The 18,953-nt window shown below is 40.2% G+C and overlaps 1 long non-coding RNA gene across 2 annotated transcripts; it reads right to left on the bottom strand.

Annotated features, from left to right (window-relative positions):
* Positions 1-323: 323 nt before the first annotated feature.
* LOC148053213 (uncharacterized) lies at positions 324-18,227 on the bottom strand. 2 transcript variants are annotated; one of them, XR_015708859.1, is made up of 6 exons: positions 18,099-18,225; positions 5,717-5,872; positions 5,290-5,361; positions 4,475-4,673; positions 1,490-1,539; positions 324-434 (listed from the first exon to the last, which is right to left on the bottom strand). It is a non-coding gene; the product is annotated as an uncharacterized LOC148053213 (long non-coding RNA). The 2 variants fall into 2 exon arrangements; XR_015708860.1 differs by lacking the exon at positions 324-434 and having other exon boundaries at positions 702-1,539; positions 5,717-5,807; positions 18,099-18,227.
* Positions 18,228-18,953: the final 726 nt, after the last annotated feature.

The raw sequence follows: 18,953 nt of genomic DNA, 5'->3' as shown, positions 1-18,953 counted from the left end.
CCGCGGCCCCGCCGGCCCCCGCCCGCCGCGTTTTAAAGCGGCAGCAGACGGCAGTCCCGGGCGCACGGCTCCTTCCGTCCTCCCCCCGCCCCACCCCGGCGTAGCCCCGGGATTGGAAGGGCGGCCCGCGGGAGCCCCTTTCGCTGCCGCTCGGGTGGGCGGTATGAAATATTTAACGCAGCCCTGGGCAGCCGCCCGTCGCCTCGGGAGCAGCGGGCGGCCCGCGGCAGGCAGGCCGGCCCCGGCGCTCCTCAGGCCGCGGTTCTGTGGGGCCGCCCGCCCTGGTTCAACCTCGGCGGGGCCAGGCCGCCTTTTCTGGGGGTGTGAGCCCTTCTGCGGGGTGCGTTTGTCAAGGTCTGCCCTGCAAAGTTCTGGAAGCGACGAGTCAGTTCTCTCTGGGTCCGGTTTTCTCAAGTGTTAGAGTCAGACTTTCACTGGGTAGAGAAAGCAGAATTAACTTTTTTTACACACTGAAACTAGGGTGGGAGTTTGAAGTCAGAGGACCAATGGAAGAGCACGAACAAGAGTGCTGTAGGTACAGTTTCCACAGCAAAAAAGCACAAAGAAGAAACATTGTCAGGACCTCCAGCTGTTTTTGAGAAGAACATCATTTCTCTCTTCAGTACAGCTATGCAAAGCAAACAAACAAGCTGCAAAGTTGTCATCAGTGAGCTGAGCGTGAGCTACAATAGGTTGTTTATACGTATTTCTGGACAGATACATGCCAATTAATACCTCCCCTGAGGATATATAAGGCATCTATAAATTTTACCTTTATTATGGAAGTTGCATGAGCTGCAACCTGGCTGGTATCTTTCTTTCCTGACAATGTTGTTGAAATAGCCTCCAGTAACTCGTCACCTTAGCATGTTTGGACTTTTACTAGCTACATAGTAACAAAATTCTTTGGCAACATATACAATCGCTAGGAAAACATCCTCTGTCATAACTCTTAATGCATTTTAACAAGCCCATCATACTGCATCAAACAAGCTCCTCGACTGTTCCTGGAACATCTCTGCTTTAATACAGATCTTTTTCCTAAGGTCATAAAAGATAAACAGTAATTCCTACTCAAGTGTTATCAGTCACTCTGCAGTGTTTTCGTGTTCTGGTAGTCATTAAACATAGTAGCTCTGTTGTCAGAATTACCTTCCCAAAAGTATTCAAATGTAAAGAACTTTGTTTACCACAGAAGGTATGGGGGGGAAAACATTGGTCTGAGGCATGGTGCAACACCTCAGCACGTAAAGCATTTCTAGATAAATACAGTTTGACCATAGGCTATCACAGTGCCATCAATAATACAACAGTGAGAGCATTTGCATGTCAAGAACAAACCAGGTCTTTTAGAACACAATGGAAAGAGAACAGACAGAAAACAAAGCAGTAATAAACCCCCAGATGTTAGCTACCATGTCAGGACATCAAACAAGATGGGAACAGCTATGAGTCATGGAGCACACACCTGACAAAAATGGGAGCTTACCAAGTGACCAAAGATACCAGACTGCGACTTGTGTATATTTCTTGACATTCCTGAAATATTAAAAAAAAAAAAATCAGATTTTGCTCTGTCCCACATCTTTCTAGCAACCACCAAGGCCCGCTCCAAGAATCCTTGCAGGTCTAACAGGTATCTGAAAGGAAATTCAGAGCACATTCATCACAAAATGCAATTTGTTATATTCTGCAAATACTTGACAGCCCCACCACCTCCCAAGTACACCATAGCATCGTTCAGAGTCAGTGCTCAGTTTGGGGAAATGGCCCTGACAAATGTTGCACTCTCTGTCCCCAAAGATAACCAGCCCAGCAGAGATCACAATTTTTCCCTTTACGTATTTCATCCAAATACACCAGACAATAGTACAAACCTTGCAAAACCACATTGCAGGCCAACAGCAAAATTACCCAGGCAAGGATCACTACATTTTTGTCAAGGACATCATTGTTCATCAGGAGTAAAATGAATGAACTACCTGCAGGAGATTAAATAGATGAGCAAGCATCCAAAGGCCTTTTCAGCCAGGGACAGGCATGCAATATAAACTGTACCACAAACAAAAAACCTGAGAGTGATTTTGTGGGAAATATTATGGATCCTGTTCACAGGAGTGTTTTGAGGGCTCTTTAATATACATATATGAAAACAGGGAATCCTACCAGGCAAGAAAGTGTGCTAGTATTATGCCATGAGTTCTCGTGAAGCATTCATTATGCCCATTTAACAGAATTAGAATTGCAGCACAAGGAAAATTACCTAATATGAATGCTTCAAGCTTTTAGTTACAACTGTTTATCTCATCAGAGAAGAAAGCCTTAATAGCTGCTGGGGTGCTCTAAGCCACACAGATGCCATTGGAGAATCTGACCTTCATCAGAAAGTTGTGACATAAATGGGAGCCTGATCCTAATGATTCAACACCTTATCTATGGCAGATAGCGTCATCCCAAAAAGCTTTCCATACCAGCTGTTTTCTTAACCCATGGTTAGCAGAGTCTCAGGACCCACTGACTGTTCTAGATGGTTGGGGCAGATTACAAAGAAAAAGAAACCATGAAGCCTAGTTTGTTATACAGCAGTCTGTGCCTTGACTGGAAAATTTTGAAGACCACATGTCTAAAATTGATATGCTCTGAAGCAGGGATTTGATATGAGAAGTCATCTTTCTATAATCAAGTTATAAGCCCTCAAAAATACCAATTTGCACATGCTCAGTGGAGGTCAGTAGAGCATCTTGGAGATCGTAAAACCACAGGGTAACTTTGCATACAGGGCAAACTTAACACCACCATTTCCGAACTTCAACGTGTTCGACTTTGTTAACAATGATAACCAGGTGAGAGAAAAAAAAAAGATGACAGGAGACAGGGAATGCAGCAATACACTTACTCAAAACTCCAACGATACCAAACTAGTCTGCACAAAAAGTGTACAGTTGCGTGTGTGTTTTCTACTAATAAGCACAATACCAACTTAAAATAAATTCCTTGCAATCATAATTCCTGGAACTATTGAGCTAGAATTTCAGGGAATCCATCTCTCCCCAAAACACCATGGGTGTTCTGCACCATCACAATTGCTTTTAAATAATATTTTAATTAGTGGTAAGCAAAGTCTTGACAACTAATTTGTTCATCAGTTTTCCCTTGTCTTCCATTCATAAAGAGTTCTGAAAAACTGAGGAATTTTGCAGTGTATTGAAAGCTTCCATTTGTGTCATGTTCTGCAAACACCTTATATGAATATTAGCTTGTATTTGTGCAGCGTTGACTAGTCGCATGCTACTATTTTTGCTATTGTGTGAAGTGACCTATGCAGACTAACCCACACAGCATGACTTTCAAAGATTAGGCTCAAGTGTACAATTCAAAATTCACTTTCAGTGAACATTCATAAAGACTTGTTTTTATGAGTGCTTTTTCTCCTAAAACTACACCATTTGAATATTTGCAGGAAATTAACATAAAAGATCCATTTGCATAGCCAAGTCAATATTTATTTCAAATTTAACTGCCTAGCAAAATTATTTTTTCCAATATTTTGCAAGTAATAATAAAACTACAATGCAAGTACATTTTAATAGCTGGAGGGGAGTTGATCATGACAACCCAGAAATAATTAACAACTTATGTTTTAAAGGGGAGGAAATTCTGTATAAGCCAGTGAAATAAATATTAGAGTAAAATTTTCTGAAAGCACAGGAGGAGGCGGCAAGTATTTTATAGACCTGTTAAGAGCCTTTTAACAGCTTTAGAAGTAAAGTACATCACATCGCTTATTTTAGCACCAAAAACTTTCTTTGTTACTAGAAAGGCAGAAATGAAAGACTCTTTTAGGCAACAAGTTTTACAGGCTGCCTTCACTTGAAAACACTGAGCTAGGCTGTACACCCCCACATGGTAAATCCAGTGAGAAGAAATCTCTGCAAGGACTTCTTTACACATATTTTCTTGTGCATGACCATGGTAGGCTGTAATAATGCCCTGCCCAAGCAGGAAGGGCCATCCTATACAGCGGAAGCACTTGGGCTCCAATAATTGACCTTTTCTCTCCCCACAGCATCTGTTATTTCCTCCACACTTCCCGCCCGCCCCAATCCATCATATGCATTCCTGCCAGTTCCCAGCACAGGAAGCATTCAAGTAACAGCTTCTCTTTTCCTTTATTAGCCCATTCTCCACAAAACATTCTCTAATCCATCCTCTGGCCTTCAACCCTTTCAATACATTATCTGTACCTAATTAATCAATTCTCTGTTTTCAGCAACTGATTATCAACACCTTCTCCAGACTCTCAAATCCCTGCCCCTATTCTTCATTGTTCACTAGACCTTCTCCTTTAATCCCTGATTTCATGGCTGCTTAATCCATAGCTGCTTCACCAGACACCCCCTTCCATCCTCTTCTGCATTATCGTCATTAAGCAACAAGCATCCTGCTCAACCTTGGGCATTCAAGCTGATCTCACCTTCCTCGCCCCAGCCTTCTTTCAGCAAAACATGATTCCGCATCTTCTTCCAACTTTTCATTCCACCCCAAAGGAGGATCTTCCGGCTTTGCAGCTGCCTCCTCTTCTCTGTTTGGGTTCCATGACAGTCAGTGTCTTCAGCACAGTCCTCACGTAACAGCAGAGGTGGACTTTGACTTGGCATATACATGTTGACAAACTGGAAAGTTACATTAGGATTTGTTCAAGTTTCATATAGTTAGGCAGTTTTCTGAAGACAGATGAACTGGGTATTCAGTTGAGGACTGCACCATACAACATGAGCATAATTGTTTGCTCCTATAAATGTTCAACTTCCTGTTTTTCTTCCTGAAAATTCCTGTTTCACAGTTCTCGAAATACTTCACCGTTCTCAAAATACTTCACCTATCTTTATCATCTTTTGCCAAAAACCCTGCATTTATATCCTTCTCCTTCAGCTTCTAAATTCACTTTTATTCACAGCCCCTCCTATTGCTTCTTGCAAATCACTACAGTCAATTCACTCATATTTGTCATTCCCAAGGATATGCTCCTTCCCCAAACATCTTCCTCCTATTTGCTCCTGTAAGGATCTTATCACTTTCTATTCAGAACAACTCTTCAACCAGCATCAGATCCCTCAAACCTTTATCTTCTGCCCCCGGCATCCTTGTTTCCCCCCAGTTTCTTCTGCTTTTCAACATATCCCTCTCCTTCATAGCACACAGTCATCACTAATTCTCCCACCTTTAGTTTTCCCCTCTCTCTCCCTATCTGGCTTCCCTTCCCTCTGAAAGTTTCCACCCTGAACTCACCTTGGTCTGAAGATCTCCAAAGTTAGTGGTAAATCCCTTTTCTTCTTGAGGGCTCTGTGTCTTCTATATGTCCTAAAGGAGAGACCCAGAGGAAAAACTCCAGAGCCATAAAATTGTTATTGCTGTGTTTTGCCTAGCTGCTGGGGTAGTAGACAATAATGGTGAGGTAGGACCTTCATCATTTCCAGAGCAGAGTCACACTGCCCTTCTTTCCTGTACAGGACACATTCGAGGTCTCCCCATGCCAGGAGGAGCAATTAAACCCTTCCTGCTGCACCAACAAGATCTTTGATGAGCAGTAAGAACAAGACACAGGGGAGGAGCTACTGCCATTTCCCCTTCTGCTCCCCTCCATGAGGAACTACAAAGAAACCAAACTGGGCATAGGCCTGTTTTCTGCCCTTCCTCCCGCCCCTTTACAGCTCACCTGTGCCAGCACAGTGCAGTATTGCCTTCTCAAGTAACAGTTATCTCTTCAGATCATTTCCAGCGACCAGGACCAATTTACTCCCCGAGCCCTGAAAGGACACGGCTGCCTCAGGAGCGTAGTGCAGTTGACTTCAGGTCCTCTCTCCACTTCAGACTGATACAGAGCAAGAACTTTACTATCAGTACAATTTTGCGACAAAGTTCCCCTGTGCCATTATGTGCCATTTTTCAAATGCATGCAGTGCCATAGAAGCCACGTGCATTTCCTTAAAGCAGGGATTCCTCTGCTCCTGGCACCACTTTTCTTCAAGAATCATTTTAAAAATTATGTTGCATTTAAAGAGACAGCCATCTCCCTAGAGCCACCAAGTTAAGCTTGTTACACTTCCACCTGTGAGTGAAACACATTAACATTATTCATCATCCTAACTTTGAGATGTTCATTATTCCCAGTTATCTTCAACAAGTATTGTATCTGCTGTAACTGCATACACATTTTTGCATAAAGTAATTTTGTGCACCTTTTTCTATACTGTAAATTCTGAGGAGCATTAGCATACACTGTAGGATTTTGTACTTTTCTAGAATTGTAGGATAAGTATAGGCTAGTTTAAATAAAATAAATGGACATCCTTCTCATAAAAAAATTCAGATGCTAGATTAAGGGAGGCTATCTGAAGAGGAAACAAAACAGTCAGAAAATTCAAATTCTAATCAGAGCTCAGAAATGAGTAACTGTGCAGGTGTCTGTGTCTTCATTTCCTTATCTACAAATCGAGAAGATTGATAGTCACTTTAGCAAAGCACTATGAGATGTGCAGGAAGGAAGAAAATACCAGAGAATTACCAAGTGCAGTAAAATTTCCAAGTTTAACTGTCAAATGTCAAAACGAACCCTTTTTCTGAAGTTCAAGAAAGTGCTTAACTTAGCAGTAAATCTAGTTTCGGTTACTAACAAAAAGATCTACTATTAAAAGCCAAACAAATGGAAGTTTCATACAATGGGCAAATACTCCAGCAAACTGGTCCTGTGAAATGCTAGAGGGCAGCCAATAATTAATATCCCATGGCAAAGGAAAATTGATAGTAGGACCCTGCATCTTTACAAATCTTCCCTACATGATCAGCTAAAATAGAAATAGAATCAATAACATGAAAATACAATCTAATAGTCACAGCAAGGAATCATGGATTTGCATCTCTACTGGTGAAAATGTTCTAAAGGAGAAAGACTAGAAAGTCCTTCAAAGTGCTGGGTGACAGCACATGGTAGGGAAACAGTCCCTTTGGTTTTCTCCACAAAACTCCCAGTGTGGTAGCTCTTTGAGGAAAGGTTGATTTAACCTCATTCTGACTGCTGCCCAAACAGGCAGTCCCACCCCACCCAGAGGATTTAGCAGATTGAATCCACTCACCAAGGAGTCAAATGAGCGCCAAAATTGGGTACGAGGGTATTGGCAAGAACAGGATCACCCATTCTAAATGCAGCAAGCTTTTAGATGGTCTCAGTCTGCTTCGAGAAAACATATCCCAAGTTGTGTACTTATTTGATCCTTAAAGTCTCCTTCCAAGGCCAGGACTAGTGGCAGTTTTTGAGCTAGTTACGTAGACCAAGAATGACTTTGTAGGACATTATGTTTCCTAGTGTCTTTCCCCTTCCCAGCAGCTTTAGAGGGGAAGAGGGCCCAGAGAATTTGAAGTGTCTACAGGGCACTCAAAAACTACTAGCTAAGTCAAAGAGAGATCTCTAAATTAGTTATACCACGGATGGAAGAGGAGGCAGAACTCAGCCCTGATACGTTCTCCTTGGCTGTACTCAGCCCACATGTAATTACACATATCTCCTTGACAAGGCACAGCACATGATGCCCAGGATCTTAACAGATACATCAGAAAACAGGGGCAGGGGGACAGAGCTTGCACATAAGGAATAGGACATCCCTAAACAGACAAAACCATAGGAAAATGTGTTCCATTTGTTTTGTGAGAGGCAGAACTACTTTATGCCATTATCATTGCATTTTCATGACCATCCTTATGAATGTGCACAAATGTCAGTGTAATTTTCATCAGGAGTATGCAAAAAATACAAACAATTTGGTACAGCCACAGTCCAATTGACTCCTTTTTAAAATCTCTGAGGAAAGGCAAGTCCTAATATCCCAGTTTCCCTAAAGGAAGAGAAATAAACTGTACGTGCATCAATGTGCTTATACTGATATAGCTGAAGACTGGGGAATGCACTGCTTTAGCTTTATCAATATTGCTAAAACAATGCAGCCTGTGCATATGGAGAAGGTTTAAATAGCAGGCAATGATCCCCTTGCACTTCGCACATAATTTATACTAAATGATGTATGTATATATTTTTAATCAGGCTCGTTTGCTTAATACATATTTTATAAATCTCATAATTAAGAGATTTTTCTTGCAGAGTTGGTCTCAGAGCAAAGAAAAACTACTGAGCTCAGGTAAGAGGTGCTAAACAGCTAGGGGTTCCTATAGCCTCAGCTACACATCCATAGTATTAGATAGGGACTGGACAGAGAAGTCTCATCCCATTAGGATACACCGCAAAGGCGAGTGACAGCTGCATTCACGGGAAAAGCCTCAAGACCAATGAGGACACGTGACTTGGCTTGGGCCCAAGCACCAGGGTTGAGGTTTAAATCCTCTCATTCAAGGACACCTTGACAAAAATCACAAACACGTCTATATTTATGCCTTTCTGTATTTGGATGTTTGGGATAAAGAAAAGTAATTACCACCATCTTCCACACACTTGATGTTAAATTTATTATATAAATTTTACCAAGTAACACTAAAGATACCAGCATCATATCAGCATAACATAAGTATAACCAAGCATAAATGAGAAAGTGGCCTCATATTACACTCCAGTTTTCAGGGGCAAGATGACTATTAATGCATATCTTATATGCATATTTAAAAGGCACAATTTACTTCCTAGTCACTAAAATAGATTCCAGAAGTCCTTCAAATACACAAACCTTTTGTCAAAACTAATTTCCAGAAGAATGCAATTATTTTTCAATTATTCTTTACAAATTATTCAAGCAGTTGTCTACCAAAATACCTAGACACATTCACATTAAAGTTTTTTCAAACTTACTAAAAATTAACTCCATTATATAAATATGACTCATGTATACTTCATGGTTTGTATTCCAAGCATTTCACTGTACATCCAGCCTTTTGACACTTCTGTTGTCTACTCCAGAAGTTTAACAATTGAAATGATTTTCAGTTTTTGAATGATTTTTAATTTTGAAATTTATCCAGTTATCGCCATAGCAAACTAAGTGTTCCTACAGCTGGAAAAATTAACAAGTGTTTGAAAGTTTCAGGTATAAGACACTATTTAGAAAAGAAAAACCTAATGTCTTCAGTAGTCCACCCTAGAAGTAAATCTGTTATGAATGACAAATGACTGGTGATGTTCCTTCCTAGTTTCAATTAATTAGAGGTAATAGATTCTTCAAAGAATAGAATTTGATATTCTGTAAACTTTTTCCAGATACATTTCAGCTTATAAGCTTGTTTACAAAGATCCATCCGAGCTGTAGCTCTGATCTTGCCAGCCATCCTGTGAGGACTGAACTTTGATCTTCTGTTGAGGCTTATTAACTTTTCAGGAGAGCTAGTAATGGCATCAGGCTTCAGATGAAGAGATGACGGTTTGGTGGTTCTTTTACCTTTGACAGTTCATTATTTGTGGGCAGAGGGCGGATCACCCACACCACATCATTTCTATTCTGCTGGGAAATTTTTCTCTTTAAATAGGAGAAACCCAAGTGATTTCAGACCAGACATAAGTTTTCATGATTATTCTTGCAACCAAAATATGTCTATTTAAGGAAAATGCTTCAAAAGTTTCTAATGCCATAAAATTTTGCTACTGGCTTTTAATCCTCTTGTACCATTTGAGTTCTACGTACAATTTCCAACTCTGTTTTACCTAAATTCAAGATATAAAACAACTTTAAGTTATTTTTTCCTGTTTTTTAGTGAAAGCAAAGGACAAGAATGTTTTGGAACTACAAAGAGATTGATAATTAGTCATATTGATGAATGTACTGCTAACTACTATAGTTTCTCTGGGGCCCAGCAAAACTAGGACCTTACTATCATCATGAGCAGAGCATTAGATTGCACTTCTAATGGTATTTACTCTCTATGGAACAGACTAAGGCCACCCCATTTGTAGTTATGGCAAGCGCACTTTGAAATCACATTTCTCCATCATGAAATGTGTCCTTAACCTGCTGCACAGGTTGAAGGAGATATCCTATCAATCCATTATAATTTAGCATATTAAAAGAAAGTTCATAGTTAGGATTCATCTTTCTCAGTTTGTTTTACATAATAAGGCACTGTTTGCCTGGATATCCAAAAAATGAAATTTGAGATTGAAACAGTTTTGTCCTTCACAACTCAGTATTACAGAAGTGTGTCCCATCTTTCAGCCTTATATGAATAACCTGATCAATAATCTGCGAGAAAACTTACTCAGAAGGGCTGGGGGACATAAAATTGATATGTATATGTTTAGCACCTCCATAGAAATTTTAATTTGGAAGTCATGATCCAGGAAGATATGGTTGAACTTGGAGCAGTCATACAACAGAAGTGGTGTCTGAGAAACTCTGAAGCTGACTTGAGCCTTGAAGGTGTTTGGAGGTAGCCCAGTGTATTGACTCAGGACCTCCAGCGTGACTCAAAACAAGACAGCTCAGGTTACCCAGCTTAAGTTGTTGTTTTTTGGGTTTTTTTTTTCCTGTTTTGTTTTCTCATTTCAACTGAACTGAAATGTTCAATGTCAAAGTAAAATTATGTATGCAATCTGGGAGGTGTAGTCTTTCTCTTTTGACAGATTCACAAATTAGTGTGACTCAGCCCGACAGCCAAACTGGCCAGGTGACCAAGACCACCACTAGCTGCTGACAGAAGTTCCAGCTTTCAGAATGTAAGATTCTTTCCACCTACCATGTGCTGACTTATAGGAGGCATTGTTCCTCTTCAAATATTTTAAATGGAATTTTAGGAAAAGTTGTGTGATGAGTAGGTCTGCTAGGCAGAAATTCCTTTATTTAGATACTTATGTTGGCTCTCTTCCTGACGTACCTTGACTGAGTCAAATTTACCTTCATACAAGCACCACACAAACTTTGTTGTCACGAAATCAAACTGGATCAAGTTGAACCAGCAGACAAGGAATGAAATATTTGCATCATCGAGTATTAAATTCCAGAAATACATACATAGGACTGAAGTAATACTCTCATACATAACATTTAAAGCAAGGCTCAAGTGGAAAAGTAAAGTAACTTGCTAATATTTACCAGTACCCCAATTCATGAGGGGAGAATGTTAAGACTGTGGAATAAGCCTTAACTAAATGATTGCATGTAGAATAAGGTAATAGGTTTTAAATACATGACAAATGGGTTTATGTGCCTTTTGTACTCAGTGCAGATAGAGAGGCTTTTCTGAGTGGTAATTTAGTCCACCTAGATTAGGTTCCTTTGGAGAACAGTTTAAAGGAGGAGTCAAACCACTGCTTCTGGCCCTGACTGACTCTCCAAGATTTGTATCTTGATTTCCTCATATGAGTACTAATATGTCAGAGGTATATCTTACTTAGATATAAGAAATGTTCTAAAAACTTACTGCTGTATGAGAGTTCCCTGTTCTCCAAATCAGCTGCAAAATTACTCAGTGCATTTTGTATTTAAATGTTTATTACTATAATAAATATTAAATAGTTTTCAGCCAACTATCCCAGATCAAAATAGCAAGCAGCTCATTTATGCCGACTTTGGACTACGCTGAAGTAATACCTTAGATATATTCAACATTTTTAGTTTCATAGCTGAGTAATTTAAGTAATTTGTATTAAAAGTTGTTCATATTCATAATTTGAAACAACTTATTTGGACTAGTTACAGGCCAGCTTTTCAACTAGCATGAAGACAACATAATGCTACTGTTCTCACCACATCACGTAAACCATATCCCTTGGCTTTGAAGACTCCTATTGACTCAAATCACAGCTGAAGATGTAGCCCACAATTTAAAATTCACTGAAAAACATTTAAGCCTTCAAACTTAATATTTGCTTGTGTTCATGCTATAAAGCTCAATGACTATAATAGTCATGGAAAATTAACGCTGAAGGGGCACAGACTAATTTAGAATGAATTTGTTTTAAACATGGATGAAGACAATTCATTTGCCTGATTGCCTAGAGAAATGAAGTTTTGGATGATGAAATTGAGGCCAGCTGTTGAGAGAGCAGGAAACTCAAAAACCTGGAAGAATATGAGAGTGAAGACAGGAGTCAACAATGAGGAGAAAATTGTCCGATTTTTATAGGGAAAGAGTCAAGAAATCAGACAATCTGGAGGTGAACTAACACACTAATTCTTATGAAGAACTGTAAATTAATTTATTAGAAATTTTCAGCATAAAAAGGGTGAATAAATTATTTTTAAAATCTAGTTTATGCTTCTGCTTTATAACTACTCGGGAACCATTCAAATTAGACTATCATAAAATATTTTCTAGGTCAAATTTATTTTTTCTGCCATGCTTTTATTTGCTGCTGGAGCCAGACCTACTCTGCTGCTGTGTGGTCACCAGCCTGTCATAAGGAGACCAGCCTCAGCATCCACACTAGGAGGGTGTCATTTGCATGTGGGCCAGTCACATCGTCACTTCACTTCTAGACCTAAGACTCCACCGCACATGGATGGGTTCAGATCTGTCAGGCATCTTAAAAATTGGAGTTAACTGGCCAGCTATCTCCAACAATGGGGACTGTCTGAGGAACTCAGCTTTACGGTTTTGCAGTCTACATTTACACAAAACCCATCAAATTGGCTGTGGCCATTATGAGCTTCTAATTAAACCTCTCTGAAGACAAGGTCACAGACAATTAAAAGGAGAAAAAAGGTTAGCAGAAGAGCAGCAGCTCAAACTACAGCAACTTTGCTTTTGAAAACCCTCAAATATCACAGAGCTTTTAAAACAAAAGGAGATGCAAGATGTGCTGTGGCGTAGGGTGGTCTCTTCCAGCTTGGCATAGAAAATACAGAGCTTAAGGTCTGTTTCTCCCAAAACAGAAAGCTTGCAAGAGTCTATAGCTTTGAGATAGGTGCTCAAATCAGTTACATTTTAGTGAATATATCTTTGAAAGAATGCTCTTCCATTAATGCACCCCAGAATCAGGAGGCAGTTGCTTTACACTGTGACATTGCCACAGCATAAACAATTTGGCTGCAACTAAAGGAGAAAACACTTGATACTTTGGTTGACGAGCCAACCTGAAAACACAAAGCTTGACTAATGTATGAGACAGCCTCTTAAATCCTTAACAGTGACTTAAGGAATAAAATAACAAAACAAAACTATGCGGAGGTTAATGCAGATACCAGATGGGAGACTTAGAGAAATGTCTGCAGTTAGCAGCACGAGAAAATCTGAAGGCCAATATGCACAGACATTATGGCAGATAAGGTAGTGGAAAGTAATCCTCACAATGAGATAATATAGCTCTTTCATATAATTATGATATTTGAAAAATGTAGTAACTTCATTTGAAATATCGACATCTAGTCAGCATAAGCTATAACATTAATAGGCTGAGTAAAGAGAATAGTTTTATCCTATTTAATCATAAATTTGGTTTAATGACCTTTATCTGATTATATGAGCATCCCAAGCAACAATATTAAATAAATAAATAGAATATTAAAAGATTGTTAGCAGATAAGCTGCTTGGAAATTTCCAAATTAAATGTATTTTGGGGGAGGGAGTTCTGTCATTTAACAGTATATACATTTTCAAAATGAAGATGACTGCACAGGTGCTCCAGCTGAGCCCCAAGCCTGTCGCTGCCCCTGCCTGTTGCTGCAGAAAAACCTCTCCTTGGCACCTTAGAGGGAAACAAAGGATTTTTCAGGAGAAATGCTGATTTGGCCCTTACTCATGTAAAAAGCCTCCGAACTAAAAGGTATTCTCTTTCTTTTCTGTTATACACAAATAATAGTTATTATATAATTTCCTAATGTGCTTGACCTTAAGAATAAAAAAAATATCTAAGTTGTGCTCTTACACTTGTATTAAACAGGTAACAAGTTTCTGTTCCTGGGTGGATGCTGCACTACTTCATACAATTTGTTCCACCTTCCCTGAACAGTCCCATATACATTTTCTCAGCAATAGTACCAGCATGAAAGAAATCACAGTTCCTCCCTTCCACCAGTTTTCTCCCCTCTTCAGTTTTGTTTCCACCCTTCATTTTCTTAGCTTTTTGTGCAGCCAAACCTTGAACTTAATTGGAGAACTGATCCACTTAGAGCAGAATTGTTTTGCCATATTTGGGGTGGGTTTTTTTTATTTGGTTGGTTGGGGTTTGGGGTTTTTTGTTTGTTTTTTAAAAAGCAAGATCAGTTCCCTAGTCATGTTTCCAGCATCATCACAGAAAGCTCTGATGACATACCAGAGCAGGAAAAAGATTTAAATCTGTACTTCTGCCAAAGACAGACCTTCACCATAAGTCAAGGTGCCTGCTAACTTTCTAAACAGGCTTGATTAGTAAAGCAAAAATAATATGTTATAAAGAAGTTCTCAAATGCAGGTGTTATGCCAGAATGACACTGGCTGTATGATCAGGACAGATAATGTTTTATCCTGGCTTATGGATATATTTGCATCTAGAGATCAAAATGAGAATTTTATCCCATTGGCACGTATAGAATCCATTTTTTAATGGGAAAAGAAAGTTACAACGTAGGGTCTATCTTTGACAAAGATTTATGTACATATATAGCTGAGACACAGCAGAAAAATAAAATATTGAAGGCAAATAAATGAACCTTAATGTGGTTTAAAACAATACTTTTGTGACTGACATTTTATCCTTGCAAGTTTCCCAAGTCTAAAATACTCTACAGGTGAGTCCTCTACCTTCAGATTTTCTCCAGTCCCCTGAACTTAAATTTCCACTCTTGGAAAGCTACCTGCTGGGGCCAAACAGGGAAAGCAACCACCTTCCTCACCAGCTGGTGATTCTCTAAAAGAGCAGCACCACTAAGCACTGCTGAGAGGTACCTGCTGGCCCAGCTCCGCTGGGTGTGCTCCAAAGCAGCTACACCTCCATCCCCAGTGCAACGCTCATTCTACCCTGCACCCTACAAGGAGCTCAGTTGAGGTTCATAATTTTCTAGACACATTTGCTTTTGCTCTTAAATTACATATTTAAGTCTGTAGAACAGAGTACATGACAGACGCATGGTGTTTTGCTAAAGAATTTTTGCTTTAGTTGCAGCAATAGGTTTCTGCTAGTGAAACAACATCTACATTGAAGATTCAACCTATATACATCTGTCTCAAAACAAATTATGTACACAATAAGAACCAGAAAACATTTTGTATTTCATTATATATTTAATCTTGAAATATATATCATATTAAAACTTATAAGTATTTGCATAGAGTAATGAAAAAATTAATTGTGATATTCACAGAACAATGAAATTCAGGTTTCTACAGAATTGCATTCCCCTGCCCTCCTTTCTCATCATCAATAGCCCTGGTTTCCCCTTCCATATCTTTTCAGTCACCCTGACCATACCTTCAGCCTCCTTCCTTGGCTTTAATGAGAAGCTTCTCTGAAACTTCTTGCATGCCAATTGCCAGTCAAAAAGCCAAAGAAAGTAACACTGAGCTTCAAACTTTGTCAGAGAAGACACTGATTTGAGCTTCTCCATCTTGCTGTTACCTTTCATGAAACTTGTCCCAACTAAGTATTTCCAAGATTTTTATCCTCTCCTCCTCTCCCTGCCAATTCAGGCTGGAACAGGACAGTGGGTCATAGAAGAGAGTAGGTGGAAATTGCTACTGCCTAAGCCTTACAGTTTAAGAAAACAGGGTTCTTCTGTACACAGACTGCAAGAACAGATGCTGAATGCTTTCTAGCCTCCTTTGCAGCCTACTGAATGTATTTGTTTGGGAAAATATAAATGACAAATTGACTTTTAGATTAATGGCTACCATATTGGTAATGTACAAATCACTTTTAACAGCCACTATTAACTTGGTAAAGAGAAGCTTGCTAACTGCTCTTTAATTAAGTACACTTAATGACCTTAAGGGGATTAGTAGTCTTGTCTGATAATCAATAAGCATGGCAAGATTGCTGCCCCATAGACAGGGGCTAAAGAACAAAATTAATCTGTGCAGATTAGTTCTACCTAGTTTGGTTTGTTTGTTAAGCCTGTCTCAAAATTACTTCAGTTTAATATATTTATATAAAAATTACAATGGAAGATGTTTTACACAAGATTTTTCCTCATTTAGCCAGTGTTAAAATGGCATATGTGTTCAGAAAATCCTGTATTCTGAGCAGGAGCTAGTGTGGATCCATTTAGGAGAAATTAAAAAAAGGATGAATACCCATGTTGCAGCCTTCAGAGAGAGCCAGAGGCTGAAGGACACTGAACACAGTGCCTAGAAGACCTAGAGTGAAACATTGTCCTCACAAAATCATCCCCAACAGCAGCAGAATTCCTGCCTGCCACTGCCCGAAGTGCCCTGCCTGCACATGGGTTTCCCTTCCTCTTCTTGCTTGGGCCACAGCCATTCCAGCAGCTAGAAATAGCGGTGGGGGCACCTGATCTCAGTGCCTTTATTCTCACCATGGTCCCTACTCGATAGCTTTCAGATGAGATGTTGCTTGTTTTCTGTGATAGCTGGACCCTCTCCACCCATGCATAAGCACACACACCTTCCATAACCTGGCCTTCCTCAGCTCCTTGGATACCCACACTGTCTTCTCCTCTTCCCCCTTCACTGCCCTGCCTTCCCTCTTCTACCCTCCACTAAATAATTACAATCCAGGCTCTAGCAACACCAGTTCTGCCCAACTTAACCTATTAAATCCAAGTAATTATTCTGTCCATTCCCCAGCAGCTCACTTTTCCATAGCTAGAATTCTCCTCCACAAAAAAGGTGCGAAGGACTCATAGCACCAGGAATATCCACCCTGGATACCCCAGCTCATCTGCTCAGAGACCATGTTGTCCCACTCACACCAGTGTCTCTCCTCAGTGGGCGACCTTGGGCTCTCTTTAGAGGGAGCTGCAAGTGTTGTACTCTTCCTTCACTTAACATGAAGTAGTTTGTTTTCTGGTTGTTATTGGGTACAGAAGTTTGTCCTTACTCAGGGTTTAAGAGAGACAGAGGAGGTGTTACACACTATTGATTTGCGTGCAGGACTTACTTCAATTCAAGACAAATTTTGGTCCATTGGATAAAGCACGGCAATTTTATTCTTTCCATATGCTTGGCAAATAGGAGGGAGCTTTCTGCAGAAGAGGGACATGGAGGTAGATTTTTTTTTTTTTCCTTATTTTTAAGGTCTCTGTGTCCACCTCAAGACACATGCCTCATTCCAGTACAGAGATTCCTCCCTCCAGTTTGAGGGCTGATGTTCTAACAGTTCAGAAGAGAAGTCAGCAAGCTTTGCACTGCAGTAACACTGCAAGGGTGAAATGCAGAGAAAAGTCCAAACTGTCAAAAATATGCTCCCTTCCAAATGACCATCTTTCAGGCACAAACATATACTTACAATTTGATAAGAATTCATATGATGACTTAAGAGAAATAAGCAGTTGTGCTTAGGAGTTGTTTATGAATGGTATCATTGGCTCTTCCCTTTTCCCTGAAAATAAAACTCCTCCCTAGCTCTTTCAAGTGTCATGCCTGCAGTAAATCAAGTGGCTTAATTGTAAAAGAGAAGCCTCTGTAAGACATGTATATGGTATATTGACACTTATGCTACCAGAGCCATAGGATATTAAAATTGATTTCCAACAAGCTGAGGCCTTCTGCTTTCTAATCCTGTGTCCCACAAATATATATTAACCCGACTCCCTAAACAGGGGTAATTAGCTTCCAAAAATAGCTGCTCATATAGCAGGTGGAACATAGACATTCAGCTTGCCGTCACATAGTTCAGCTTCAGCTGCCAAAGTGCACAGCACAGTTTGCATACTGACCAGGATGAAACTTTATTGCTCTCAGTTTATAGGAAAGCCCTCACACTTGATTAAGCACTTGGTACATAGTGACCTGATCAGCATCCTCTCGCTGTTATTTGTACCCACCCACCATCTTTTTCTTAATTATGTTTTACCTTCCACGCAATACTTATTTTCTAAGGCCTTCAGGTCAGAAGTACTTTCATTGTACATGCTGATAAAGTGCTTCATCACCCACTCAGTCCAAACAGCGATAATCCACACAGGCTTCAGGATGCCTAGGCTTTTAATCATAGTTAAAACAAACCACCAACCTGATGTATTTGAAGTGGCTCCTATTAACACCAGTGCCCCTCTTGAATAGGGCCTGGCAAAGCAGGACAGGGAAAAAGCTGGTTCATCCCAGAGTAGATCTTGTACTCCAGCTCTAAACCAAATCTGACCCAATCTAGCAAAAGATCGGCTTGTCTCTTTCTGCCTTAAATACAGAGGGATTAGGACCACCTGTTCTTCAGGCTGAATTGTCCCAGGGCATCACTTAAACTCACACCAGCTGGGAGCAGATTAGGGTAAAGCACCTGGAAGCCTCCTGCTGTGCGCAGGTGTAAGCGAAGCCCTGAACAGCCCCATCAGCCCCAGAGGGGAGCCCAGCTCTGACCACAGAGCGGCTCAGGGCAGTGGCAAAGGGGGAAACGGGGCCAGGACACTATGGCGCTCCGCACCCTCCAAATTGTCCTGCTGCTTAAGCAAAACATAGGCTAGATCTGTCACTCTCTATCACAAAATCAAAGGGCAATGTTCTGATTTTTCTGCTAAGATGCCTCTTTATCCCAGTATCTGCCTGCTACCTTGTTAGTTTTGTGGGCCCAGTTCATATTCTGGACTGACTTAATAATCATAATAAAGGAATATAACTGTACTGACTCCAAGAGGGGGGTAGGCTGTTATGAAATAGACATAACAAAAAGGCAAGCTGGAGTTTTTATCCTCTTCCTTGATGTCTATTCCATTCCTACATATATTCTTTCTCTCTTTTTGTCCATATTTGGCTCTCTCTGCCCCCACAGCTGCATTTGCTTTCACATATAGGTCTCTTTTCCTTTCTGCAGATTTTGCCTCCCACTTCTAACATGGACATGACCTTCTCATCTTCAGATTCTTCCAAATCC

The sequence above is a fragment of the Nipponia nippon genome, unplaced genomic scaffold (assembly GCF_047370975.1).
Source record: "Nipponia nippon isolate SJK-2023a ecotype South Korea unplaced genomic scaffold, ASM4737097v1 scaffold_4, whole genome shotgun sequence".
NCBI lineage: Eukaryota > Metazoa > Chordata > Aves > Pelecaniformes > Threskiornithidae > Nipponia > Nipponia nippon.
This window is presented reverse-complemented; position numbering and strand designations above follow the sequence as displayed.